Source organism: Mustela lutreola, chromosome 5 (genome assembly GCF_030435805.1).
Source record: "Mustela lutreola isolate mMusLut2 chromosome 5, mMusLut2.pri, whole genome shotgun sequence".
Classification (NCBI taxonomy): Eukaryota; Metazoa; Chordata; class Mammalia; order Carnivora; family Mustelidae; genus Mustela; species Mustela lutreola.
In genome coordinates, this window is record NC_081294.1 from 14477102 (window position 1) to 14487816 (window position 10715).

General features: G+C 40.8%; 1 long non-coding RNA gene across 1 annotated transcript; it reads right to left on the reverse strand.

The window, feature by feature from the left end:
• Positions 1 to 6547: 6547 nt before the first annotated feature.
• On the reverse strand, positions 6548 to 9964 carry LOC131831305 (uncharacterized). The gene is made up of 3 exons (XR_009353591.1): positions 9719 to 9964; positions 9079 to 9256; positions 6548 to 6817 (listed from the first exon to the last, which is right to left on the reverse strand). It is a non-coding gene; the product is annotated as an uncharacterized LOC131831305 (long non-coding RNA).
• Between the last annotated feature and the right edge of the window lie 751 nt (positions 9965 to 10715).

Here is a 10715-nt window from a genome sequence, read left to right on the forward strand (position 1 = left end):
GAAAATCATAAGGTAGATATGAAGACTTGGGCAGATGTTTAAATCTCTCATGAATGTCAAGTCAAGTCAAGGGGCTGTCTGGGCGCTGCCTGTGCTCAGCTCTGGAGTGTTTGTGATTTTCTTCTTTCCCCTCGTGGGGATAGGATTGCAAACATACCCTGAGGTTGTCGCTGCCTCCCTCAGTCTGAGAACCCGAGGCTGCTGTGGTCCAAGGTGGAAACAATCCCTCGTCCGCCCGTGCCCCTTCCCTACAGCGTGGAAATCCACTATACTGTTTGTAACACTCGGCGATGGTTTAGAGAAGAATGGTAACAGGGAAACTCTGGTCTGCCTTTAGTTTACATCTGCTTTGCAGAACCCTCGCATAGACTCTTGCTACAAACCAGTCTCCTTGCTCACTTGGGAGGCCATGGTTGGTGGCAGAAGCCCCCTCCACCCGCCATAGGGGCAAGCACTTCACATCCCTGGAGTCTTGAGTCCGGGTTTGAGAGAGAAGGACCTAAAGAAAAAGCACAGAACCTCTTCCTCCTTCTCTCCCGCCCCAGCTCAGATGCTCCGATCCATCGTGCTCCTCACTCTGGAGTTTCCTTTCCCCAGACTGACCTGGTTGCAAAATATTTGAGAGCCACTCTTCAGGTCAGAAGGCAACCCCTCCCCACCGAGCAAGGCTCCTACCCTTTGACTGAACAAAGGGCGGCCTCTTTGGAACTCAAAGACTTAACATGATTCTGAAAGATAATCTTCTGGCACTTCACAATGTGCCATTTTACTTTTTAAAATCTCTCAACATCTGAATTGTCCAGAATGAAGTCCCACCAGGTGGAGGAAATCTGCGGCCTAGCCTGAAGGGCACCCGGGAAGCTTCTCTTCCCCTGGGCTTCTTCCTTGGGGGCGCATTCATCCCGCCGGTACAGCAACCCTGAGGGCTCCTCGCTCCCAACTCTGGGCCTGGAGCGTCTCGTTCCTGACAGCGGACGCCTGTCTCCACGGGCAGCAAACTGCTTACAGGGTACACTACCTCCTAACAAAACACAAGGGAAGGAATATTTCTCCGAAGGCCATGCAGACGGGAGATACGACGTTGACGGTCCCCGTAGACGCTTTCCACATCATCGCGTCATCATTTGGACGCAGGGGTTCAAGCATCTCTTCCACTGTCTCCTCTGTCTGACTTTGGCTAATCTCAGCGGCATTTCACGTGTCTTTCCCCAGAAATGGGCTGTGTGCGCCAAAGGTGGATGAAGTTGTTGGACAAATTCCTTTCGGATTTGAAATTTGGTAGATCTGTCCAGCTTCATTCACGTCCCTAAAAGTCTCAGAACTCAAGGGCTTGTGCAAAAGTCGCCATCTCTAAGAAGGCTCCCTCCGCTGGTAACAAGGAGTTAAAGGACAGCCTCCAGAGGTGACCAGCAAGTTTTATTTTGCCTTTATCAGCGTTTTTTGCAAAGATTGCTTTCTTTTCCTCGTCAGTAACTGAGCTCTCCGCGAGGTCCACAGGCCATTGGAGTGGAGGCTTATCTCAGAGGCGTTGAATTGCAAAGAAAATCATAAAATCTCTCCACCCAATCATCTTATCTCCTCTTTCCTTTTCCATTTTTCCAAAACGAAAACAACAAGATACAGCAAAATAGTGCAATGATTACAGAAATACACGCGGACCCCCAAAGTGTCTAGATGAAATTCTTGGCTGGCAGAGGACGTTGACGTGGTCCCCAACGCCCGAACGCCCGTTCAGAGAGCGCTGGCAGCCAGCAGGGGAGGCCACACTGAACCTCTGTTCAGGCCTTTAATCCTCCAACTCCCTCAGCAGTCTATCCTGATAAAACGGTAACTAAATACAAAACACACCCATCAGCTCCGGTTGCGCAGGGCTTTAGGGAGGGTAGCTGCGGAGAAGAGGAGCAGCGATGATCCCGCTGGCTAGTGTTATGCAGGGTGTTTATTTGCAAAGTAGCAGAACAGGCAGTGCCCCGAGTGATTAGTGTTCGGCAAAGGGAATTGTCCTGGAGTCGAAAGCCAAAGAGGTGGGGAGAATTTCAGGCCGAGCGAACCAGTCTACGCCCCCAGGCAGGGGTGGCTGAGGAGGGAGAGCGCGCTGCACTGATAAAGCGGCGGAAAACCCGCAGCCTCTGGCCTGGGGAGCCGCGCGGGGGAGAGATGAGAGATGATACATTTTGGAAACGTTAAGCCACAGGATGGGAGGGTTGTGCCATTTTCCTGAAAGACAGTGGGCCACCTTCGAAGCCAGAACTGCCTTGCTCGGCGGTGGACTAGGGCCTCTAGGGAAGAACCGAGAGGCGCTTGGAAGAGGCAGGGAGACGCGCAGAGGCAGGGGGACCCTTAGAAGGAGCGGGGCTGCGCTCCGGCCGACACCCACCTTACTTCTCAGCCAGAGCCGGTCCGTGATCCCGGCCGGTGACCTCAGGAGCAAACAGATCATTCTTAACAGGGCTTTTGAGGACGCTCCTGGCACTGCCCGCATCAGGCTCCTTCCTTATCTGTCCGAGCTTGGAGCTGGCCTCTCTGCTTTTGTGCCATAGCCCCGGAGCGCTGCAAATCCACTCAACAGGCCGCTGTTGGTGCTGTTTCCTGTTCCTATTCGTGCAACAGTCTCCCTTTCTCCTTCTCCTTCCTCCCCATCTCCCCACTTGAACGGGGCTCACAGCCACCATGATCGTGAGGTTTCAGATGAGATGTAATTTTGGTACAAAAAATATTCCCCAACCCTCAGCTCTGTGTGTGTGTGTGTGTGTGTGTGTGTGTGTTGCACCACGTGACCCCAGAGCACCCCGTCTTATCACAAAAGGTATTCGGTGATGTACCTGGGGGAGGGTCTCGAATTCTGCCAATCAGAAGATTAGGAAGGGCCAAATCTTGCTAGTGCGTTCTACCAATACTAACAAGAGAGCATGGAGCATAGATCGTAGGTAAATATTTGCCTAATGAACAAAGTATAGCACTGAAATCTTATTAGAAAGATCCCTCCCAAGTATCATAATTTTTAAAAAAAATGGCTAAGTTGGTGTTAGTTTCCAGAGTGGTCAATGGAAAGAGTGAAATGCCCAGCAAAGCAGGATAATGGGCAGAAAGATGTGGTATGCTACAACAATATGATAATGAAGATACATACTAGATATAAACTAAAATATATTGGAATATGGCAACATAACATACCACAGCATAACACAACATAACGTAATATGAAATCATCAGCTTGACCATCACACAAACTCTTGTATATAAAATGTTGGACTAAGAGAAACCAAACTAGGCAATATTAGAAGGACCACATTGTGAACTTTGAGACAATATTATGTGCATTTACTTTAAGGTGTTTCTTAAAAAGGAAAAAAAAATCGATGACCTATTACAATATAATATTATGCATATTTTATTTAAAAAGTCTTAAATTTGTGACCTAAGGTCAATGCATATTTAAATCAGATTCAGACATTGTGACTAGTTCTATTTCATAACCACTGAATAATTTCAATGCACACAAAATGTTAATCATATACCCCGAATTATTTGCAAAATTAGGAAAATAGGCTGGTGCATTTAAGGAGACTTTGGACCATAAGGGTTGAAATCAAAGCATCCCAGATTAATCCTCAGCTATAAGAATAAATGAATTTGGGTGCTGAAATGGGGTGATCTTTGGGTTTGCATTGCTGAAGTATAGAGAGGAAGACACATGCACAATTTCACATTTAATCAAATGAGAATCTGACATCTAAAATTTTAAATTATTTCTTCAAACAGTAAGCTATTTCTACTTTCACAGATATTAGAATATCTCCATAGGAAAAAATATTTTTCTACTAAAATTTGGGATTAAAAATATTTAATATATTTCATTTATAAAATTAATAATATACTTATTTAAAGTTTTAAATTTGTGACCTGAGGTCACAAATTGTGTGTGTGTGTGTTGGACCACATGACCCCAGAGCACAAATTAATAATATACTTCGTATTTATAAAACCATTCAGAGCTCACAATGGCACTGACATTATTCTAACACTTTGTTAGGTAATAAATAGATTTTCCATGGATTCAAGTAAATCCATATGTACATTTCAAAGTGTCTGAGTGCTTCAGTGAATAGTAATGATGTCCCTTGAGCAGGCAATGCAGAAATGCTCAGACCTCATGCCTATTATGTTTGTATTTGTGGGTGAACATGAAGGCTGTGACTGACCATGTGTAATCTGTCTACGTTGCTTTCACTTTGCATGTCTCATTTATTTAAGGAAAGGGAACTCTTCAGGCCTCTTTGCAAAATTTCCTTTGTCTGGGGCCATGTTCCTGAATTTTTAAGCAATATGGTATTTATACTTAAAAATGCACAGTGTGCAAAGGCCTATGCCCTACTGATCTGTTCCCATCAAATATATTCTAGAGAATTCATCTCTTTTGTTATTTTTTTTTCTTTTGGTCAAATAAAATTAAGGCATGTGATTTACATTAGAATGACTTATACAACAAAGTTTTCTTCTTCTTTTTTTTTTAATTTGCATTGTTTTGTTATGCAATGCTGCCATCTTGTGGCCACTTGGTCAATTTTAAAACATTCCATTCCTGGCTAGTGTACCAACCAGACTGACTCCTAAAGCTTTACATAGTATATTTTCCAGCATCGTGGAAGATATTTACTCTTAAAAATAATACATTCTTAACTATTGCTCAACAAATAGGTCATGATAGGTTTTTTTTGGCATTTGAAAGTTTTATATAATTTCCCTGAAAATTTCCTTACTTCGATATTAAATTCTATGTAAATTGATATTAACATCTGCCTAGAAAAAGAAGAACACACTTTTTTTTTTTAAAATGCTGTCTTTACACTTTTAAGTACTGTCTTCACACAAATAGATATTATGGTGTATATTTTATCCTGTGTCTATGCAAAATAAAATCATTTATATTCATGAGTTTAACAAATACACATTCTTAGAATGGACATATAAGTTAAAGAAAAATTATATCTGGAGCTAGAGATATGTCATTTTTATGTGCTCTAGGCTATGGAGGAATTAAAGTACGTGGTTAAATTTCATGATTGTCTATAGCACTTATAGTTAGGAAAGAGTTTAATCATGTTTTTTTCCTAGATTAGGCCTTCTGTATATTTGTTGAACTTCTCTAATTTTGAAAGACTTTATTTTTTAGAGCAGTTTTAGGTTCATAGGAAAACATAGAGGAAGGTATGGAGATACCCCACACACACATTAACCCCGCCCCCAAGAGACACAACCCCCTCCTCCCCACTATCAACATCTCCCAGCAGAGTGGGGACATTTGTTATAATGGATGGATCTCCCTTGACACATTATCACCCAAAGTTCATAATTTACATTAGGTTCGCCCTTGGTGTAGTCCATTCTATGGGTTTGGACAGAGATAAAACAACACACATCCATTATTACGGTATCACACAGAGTATTTCATTACCCTAAAAAGTCTCTGTCCTCTACCTCTTCATTCTTTTCTTCATCCTAACTCCTAGCAACTAGTGATCTTTTTTGCTCTCTCCATAGTTTTGCCTTTTTTCATTTTTCTTTCATATGAAAAGCCAGATATCCTACGCAACCCATTGTTAGTAAAACGTTCTCTTATCACTTCGTGCCTAAGATAGGCATGGAGCAGATGGCGGCTTGGAGCACAGACTTGGCTCTTCTAAGATGCCTGATGCTGCTACAGAGTATTGTTTTGTTCATCACCAACTTCCGGCTACCCAGGACCTGCTTTCCGTGGGGATGGCTCTTCCCTTCCATTCCTGCTCCGTCTTTGGTTGAACCTTCATACCTTTCTCCTCCAGTGAAGGGGCACTTTTTTTGAGATTCAGCTTCAGTTTTAGTTTGGTCTGTATAGCATCCTGGCTCTTTCAAGAGAAAGCATAAGAACAGTGGGAAATACATAGTGATGGTTTTATCACATTGTTCAAAATGTGTATAGAACCTTCTGCTTTTAATTCAGTTAAGTATGCATCTAAACCCAACAATATATATTTTAAAAACACAACATAACACACAGTTAATTATAGTCAACATGACTGCAGGGGATGATGCTTAACTGGGTAAGAATTGGTATAGTTACTTACAGCTTTTTGAAAACCAATAAAACACATTAGAAAGAAATTACTAAATCGAGATCTGATTACAATATGCATACATATACATATATGTGGATTGGGGATCATTATCATGCAAATATTTTTGCTGAAAAATAGATAAAAGCATACTTAAAAAATAGTGAATTGAGGAGTAATAGGAACACGCTGAAAAATGTTCCAGTGTAACTTATCGATAGATAAAAGGATATATTGTTCTTGAATTTAACCAAACAAACAGACAAAACACAGATGAGTTGACAGAACTGTGTTTAAACTTTTGCTCTTCCTTAGTAGAATTACAATAATCTTTCATTGTAGAAAAAACATTGTTCTGAAAGCAGCATTTTTCTAATTTGTGCAATTCAAGTTCAGCCTGAGGAAGTGTGTAACATATAAAATGTTGAATCAATCTCTGATCACGAAAGGGTGAAGGTAGGTACTTCTGATACTCATATCTTATTTCTTGCTCTGGGAAAGCAGCAAGTGAGGTTACTATTCCCAGTTACCTAATGATTAGGCAAGACCATATCACTCGCAATGACCAATGGATTACAAGTAGGTGACTTCTCATATTTCTGGTGTGAAACATTTAAGTCCTGTATGAGGCCCCTGTTTTCTCCTCGGTATCAATCAACGATGAGACTTCTTCCGGTTGTTGGATCTCCAACACGTTGGGGTCTCTATTTGCTTGTATCACTGTGCTAAGGTAGAGAAATCTGAGGTCATTATGTATCATCTGAACTAAAGAGAACTTCAAATCAGCCAAAACTAAACCTTTGTTAGGTCAAGCCACTAAGATTTGGGGAGTACTTTTTTATTATAAGGTAGCCTGCCATGGCTTACACAAAAGACTGAAAATTCAGACATTTGTATCCATTTGGCCACTTATCTCTTAACCACTCTTTGTACAATGCGACACAAACTAACATTAAGATAAAACGATTCTGTTCTCCTCTCTCCACTGAGAATTTAGCACAAAGTATGATTTATTAAGGTCTTCTGACTCAGTAGTCATGTGATTTGCTCATTAAACACAGTGGTAATTGGGAACATCAGAAAAGAAAAGTTTCAGACTTTGAAAGAATAAAGGGGTACTCACAGAAGTTCTAGACAGAAGATAAGAGGAGGAGAAAAGAAGCCGAAGCCATAGGCTGCCCCTGCATTCCCTCACCTCATTCAAATGGAAGGAAGATTGCCTCGCCTGAGATCCTACAGCGTCTCCAATGCCCAGGACTGGAGATGAGTAGGTTAGGTCCTGGGGATTACTCACAGTTAATTACTCTTTTTCTCTTTGAGGAGATCTCAGTTGCTCCTGAAACAGCTTTTCCTTATCAACAAGGATAGTCGGCCTCTGTTGGTCTCTGGGACACACCCAGAGGTTCACAGGACCTAATTTGGCCCAGTCACGAACTCTGAATATAAAATACCAGTTACAAGCTCTTGTGTTTACGATGCTATTAAATTCTGGCATACCATTAGGGCACTGTTGGTCGAGCAGAGACTTATTAAAACTGATATGGAAGAGTTGTTCCTGCTCAATAATGATACCAAACTGAGCAATTCAACTTAGCCTCAGTGAGGATGCTTCCTTGCTAGAAAATTTTCAGTGTAATACATGTTGATGATTGCACTCCAGTGTTTATAGCACTAATGTCCACAATAGCCAAATTACAGAAAGAATCCAGATGTCCAATGACTGATGAATGGATAAACAAGGTGGGATAGGGGCATCTGGGTGGTTCAGTCGGTTAAGCTGCTGCCTCCAGCTCAGGTCATGATCTCAGGGTCCTGGGATCAAACCCCATATTGGGCTCCCTGCTCAACAGAGAGTCTCCCTCTCCCTCAGTCTCTCCCCTGGCTTGTGCTCTTTCTCTTTCTTTCTCTCTGTCTCTATTTCTTAAATAAATACATAAGTAACATCTTTTAAAAAAGGAAAATGTGATATATGTATACCTATATTCATATCTGTATCTATACAATGAAATATTGCTCAGCCATCAAAAAGAATGAAATCTTACTATGTGCTCCGATGTAATTGAAGCTAGAATGTATCATGCTAAGCAAAATAAATCAGCCTAAGAAAGACAAATACCATATGCCTGCACTCATGTGTGGAATTTAAGAAACAAAACAGATGAACATAGGGAAGGGAAGGGAAAATAAAAATAAGATAAAAACAGTAAGGGAGACCAACCACAAGAGACTCTTAACTATAGAGAACACACTGAGCATTTCTTGAGGGGAGGTGGGTGGGGGATGGGCTCGATGGGTGATGGGTATTCAGGAGGGCACTGGTGATGAGCACTGGATGTTGTATGTAAGTGATGACTCACTAAATTCTACTCCTGAAACTAATACTACACTATGTTAAGTAACATGAATTTAAATAAAATCTTGGAAGAAAAAAAAATTGTTGCTGGCGTAATACCCATGACTTTTTTTTGCACAACTCCATGGGGCACCGATTACCCTGCAGTCTTTATTAATGGCAGCCCCTGGCACACGGTTCATATAGGAATACATTGTGGTGATGTGCTATGGAGTCATGCCATGTGATGGCCCTGAATACCAGGCACAGAGAAGATACTTGATATTGTTAGTTTCTTTATATTTCCCCAGGCTCTTATTTGAGGGGGTTGATGCCTATTAATATTTTATCTTATAGGGGAAGCAGATTCTAACTGGGATATGTTTGATACCTTCTATGGGATCAAAAAGTTGGCTCAAGCTTTCTGCTAATAACGGTTAATTTGTACTATTTTTTATTGTGTTCTGAAATCGTTTGCAACTGAATCATAATATAGCTAACATTTATATAGCACAATATATAAATGTTTTTATGCTTTTTATGTCCTATTTTTATTAAAAATGCTGTTTTAAGATATTTATGTAAAATAATCAAAAGTTATATGATGTTATTATTTCTGATTCCCAGGAAGTGAGGCACAGTGAGATTACTTACCTTTTCCAGAATCACAGAGCACGTGAGTATTTGAGTTGCCATTAGAACTCAGACAGTCTGGCTCCAAAGAGCCTCTCCGCAGGTATATGTGTTATTTTGTTTCAGATCAATTTGTCTTACTCCCTGTATTCCTCTTCAAAATTCTTTTGTTGATATGAGTTTAGTGTTGAAAATGTGGCTATGAGGAAACAAGCCATTAAAAATTAATTATTTTTCAAATAATAAATAGGTTATTCTATCCTGGCTAACATGTATACATGACCCATTAATATGTCTAAGAAGTACCTTATGAGATTATATTTGATCATTTGAAACATCAAAACATTAAAAAATGAACATATTTTCAAATTCTCACATTATTTTTATTTCTCTAATTGCCTGTGTTTGCAAATAGAATGCATTCACTTTTTGTTTATATCGTCTTCTAAAATCTAATCCAATCATGTGACAATTCCCTTAAGATGTTATTTTGAACTTTTAATAGTAATAGAAAATATTTACTTACAGAGTTTCCGATTATGACCTGAAGAGAAATTTTGTAAAACCACATCAACAACAAAAACACAGTGTAGAAGGAATCACCTACTCACTCATACTCCAGAGAAAACAACCAGTAAGCGTTTCCAGGGGGATATTTTACCAGAATCCAAGAGGAGCCAGACCCATGTCCATCTCCCAGACTTGACATGCTTGAGATGTGCTCTCTTTCGGTCAAAGGAGTCTTGAAGAGCAGAGCGGAAAGGGGTCCTGACCTCCTTGCATCATTCTGTTTCTTGAGTTCTAGTGGAGACTTTGAAGAGAAAGGAGTCATGGTCCAAGAGTTTCAGCAGAAATTTCCAGGATCTTGGGCGTGAAAAGTCTGGCCTCAGGTCTAGATTACAAACAGCTGCAGTAAGTTAGGGCAGAGATCACTCATACCAATACAGCTGAGAGTTAAGATCCATTGTGGAAACTTGAGCATGAGTGGCTTTGGGGAATATCTGGTACAGCCCTCTTGGTGTTTGCATTATACTGAAGTCCCCACTCTGAAAGCACAGTGAAGGACTTGAGGATGCCAAGAAGCGGTTTCCAGAATATCAGATTTCAAGGAGGAATCCAGAACAGGAGAAGCAAGAATGGATGTTTGGGGAGTGGTTTGTTAAAGCAGGGGAGGCAGGCTAAGGAGAGGTTCTCTGACACGTTTGAGGGTTGGTGAGGCACAGACAACCAGGGCTAACCCAACACGAAGTCTCATTTTCCTCCAACAGTAACAGAACCTGATTTGGGGAGTCATATTGCCATCCAGAATTAAAGACTTCATCTCTCATCCATCTTGCACCTCGGTATGGACACACCAGTAAATCCTCCAAAATGAAATCTAAGTGGATGAATTTTATGAGGTCTCTGGAAATGTTCTTAAATGAATTCATTTCTTTAGGAAGAGACTTTTGAAATTTCTTCTTTTGGCCTAAAAAATGGACTTGTTGGCAGGAATTTCAGCCATTTTGAAAGAGGAGTTGACCTAGAGGATACAGGTCAAACACTGATTATGAACAGAAACTCAGGTTCCAGAGTCTCTGATGAATACAATATATTTAATCTATCTTTCTTTAGCTGGCTATCTGTGGGCTGCCGTTCTGTGAGTAAATAAGCATAAT